The sequence below is a fragment of the Athene cunicularia genome, assembly GCF_003259725.1.
Source record: "Athene cunicularia isolate RWA chromosome 21 unlocalized genomic scaffold, athCun1 chr21_part1, whole genome shotgun sequence".
NCBI lineage: Eukaryota > Metazoa > Chordata > Aves > Strigiformes > Strigidae > Athene > Athene cunicularia.
In genome coordinates, this window is record NW_020799127.1 from 118,379 (window position 1) to 121,767 (window position 3,389).

Below are 3,389 nucleotides of genomic sequence, written 5' to 3' on the forward strand. Positions count from 1 at the left end.
GGGGGGGGGCTGGGTAGGAGCTGTGTAATGAAAGAGTGAAATGGAGTCTGGGAAAGAGGGGGTGGGTGGGGGAAGGTCTTGGTTTAATGCTTGTATTTTTGTTTCCTATTACAAAAATTTATAATTACATTATAGTTTAATTGGCAATAAATTAAGTTACTTTTCCTGTAATTGTGTCTGTTTTGCCTGAAGAAGTAACTGGTGACTTCCCTGTCTTTACCTCAATCCATGAGATTTCTCACTCCTGTTTTTTAATCTTTTCTCTCCCTTTCCTGATGAAGGAGGAGAATGAGTGGGCAGCTGGCTTGGAGTTTTGCTGTTAGCCAAGGCTAACTCACCACACATGCATAAGGAGAAACTCTCCAATATGACTTTTTCCCAGTACTGTTCTGTAAGATCTCTGCCTTAAAGGGTATTCCTGACCTTTTCCTGCCACTGGCAGGAAAAAAAAGATGCAAAGATGCACCTAGAGGTCTTCAGGAAAGTCCCAGCTACTGCCCAGGCTGCTGGTTCAGAGCAGATCCCTATGGAGAGAACTTGACAAGGTTTGGTTTTGCCAGATAGCAGGAACTGATGTGAATTTTTGTGCTCAGAGGTGTGCTGGCTCCTAGACTGGGAGAAAAAGCGTCTCTGAGCTATTCCTTTATCTACAAAATAAACAGGCCCAGTGACTAAGCAGTGAATAATCATGCCTTGGTGAAGTATGGCAGTCAAATGCACACAGAAGCTTGGGCTTAAACAGTCCCTATCCTGCTGGGGATGCCTTTTTTCCTGCTTTATGTATCTGAGGATTCAAAACCACCAGAAGATACCTGGGTGAAATTTTACCCAAAATACTTGCACAAGCTCAAATGAAACAGCCTGAGTGGATGAATCAGGTCCTGATGTAAGAGTAGCTTAAGGAGGACGAAAGAATTAGAAAATGAGCTGAGACAGGCTCTTGAATGAATGGCCCAGGCACTTTCTGTCTGCCAGGGAGAGCAGTGAACATGTTTGAGGGACATGGGCTCAGCCCATTATCAGTCTGTCAGTCTTTTAGCAGTTACAAAGGGGAAGCTGCAGCAGGAAAAGCAATTGGCAGTTCTAATTGCCCTCCTCTCAACACCAGCCTTTGAACCAGCTTGGGGGTGAAGGGAGATTTTCCCCCTTCCACAGTGCCACATTGCAGACCTCAGCCAGGGACTGTGTTGTCCCACTGGGTGTTCTTTGTTTCCTACTGGGCACCATTGTCAGCCTTTGTGTCCCATTACCAGCTGGTTCATTTTCTTGATAGTTTTGTATGGTTGAAGTGAGCTTTGAAAGTCAAAAGATAGAGCAGAGTGCCAAATGGGCTCTGGCTGCACGTTCCTGTATCCAAGCATGTTAGCAACAGCATGGACTTGGATGGATGGAGGGGGTGGCCAGCGTTGCCATTTGCTGGCATTGCCCAGCTCAGGAATTCAGAAAGCAAGAGTCAGAAACCTCAGAAGAAACATTCAATATTGGAGACAGCTGGGACATATTTCAAAGGTTTCTCCAAAATTAGTAGTACAGATGCACACTATTTTCACTCTTCTGTTTAACATGTTATGATCCTATGACTCCAGGATGTAGGATTTTACTGAAAAACTATTTATCATCAGATTTGTGATAAAATAAAAAATAAAAAAGTCTATAGAAATGGAGAATGAGTATGGGATATACTACATGATGTTCCATGAGGATTTGTCAGGGCCTGGAGAGCATTAATGGCCCAGACCAGCCTCACCTGGAGCCTCCACCTACATGCCCTGCCTGTTGCCCCAAAGGGCTGAATTTAATCTCAGGATCTGAGCCTTTAGTCCTCGCCTGAGATACGCTGTTGGTGTACAGTGCAGCCATGCCCATTCCCATGCCTGGCTGTGGACTCCACTGACCCTGATGTGTAGATTGACAATGGATCTGCCTCACTGACACCAGCTCTTCCGATGATTGAGACTCTTGATTAAACCTGTTCATGATATCTGGTGCTGCTCACCTTGCTTGGGTACTGTGTGGCTGGTGAGGTCCCTGCACCACTGGCCATGTTATTGCCCTTCGCTCCTGGCTCCCTGTCCCTTAGGAAGCAGACAGCCCTCTTGCTTCCTGACAGGAACAAACTCCTTTCCGTACATTTGATTTATTTAATACATTTAAAGAAATGCACGTTTTCTTCCTCAACTTGCCAACATGTTGATGCAAACATCCTGCTCCTGGAACATACACAGACATCAAACGTACCTGTCCTAGATGCCACAATCTTACTATTTGCAGGTTGTTAATACACATGAGGTAGTCCGATCTTTCTGCCACTGAAAAACTATAGACTGCCTACTGTGCATTATGAGATTTTTGACAGTTACCTCAATCTGCAGGTGCTGGGTTCATGTGATTAGTATCCACCATTTCAGTGAAAACCTGCATTTCTAACCCTTTTGGCTACAACATGAAAATTCCATGCTAAAGGCTGATTCTAGAAGATAAATGAAAAGCCAGAAACTGTTACTCCTGGCCCCAAAGTGTCATCCATTTCTTTTATGGTTTAGATCTGCTGATGCTGAAATTCATTTTTTAAACACTGGGAAATTGCTTCCACTTTCTGGAGCATAATTATGGCAATCTGACACATCCCATTGTTTGCTGTATTTAAAGCTACACCAAGCTACACTGCATTTAGACTTTGCAATTCCAGGTATATAAAAAAGTTTAGCATCCCAAGCAGGTATCTTTACCATGTTTGCTTCTGGGAGAAGTTTATGCAACCAGAAGGAGCACTGCTAGCATGAGATCCATGACAGACTGTGTGTTTGCACTGTTAATAGGACCTCGTGTGAGAGCCAGATGCTCAGAGGTGTTCAGTCATGTTGGCAGCGCCTGCTACAGCCTGGGCATCCCTCCAGGCTCTGCCAGGGAGTAGCAGAGCACTGAAGTTTTGGGTTTCCTCTTTTTCCTCAGTCACAAAGCAAGATGAAGACTTTCTCATCTCAGCAAGGGAAGGATGCATGTGAATTCCCATCAGTGCTCTCACAATAATGAGGAGAAAGGAAGAAAAAAAGTAAAATTGAAAGCATGAGAATTGCCTTATTTCATCTAGCTGCCTTGGGCCTCAGAGAAACTGCTTGTCTCTGAGGATTAGGCCTGGCCACACGCCTCTGTGCAAGGATCTTTGCCATATCTACTGCAGATTTAGTTCTGTTGGGAGGAACAGGAGGACCAAGGCATTCCCCTCACTTCCCTGCTGCAGTCTGGTGTGTGGGCAGGCAGCCACTCCATCCAGGCAGCAGCTGCATCCAGCTGGATTTGCTGCTCTCCCAGCTCCTCTCTGCTGCTGGCAAGATGCAGTAAAGAGGCCAAAACCCAGCACAAGTAGAACCATAGCATCACTCATGTTG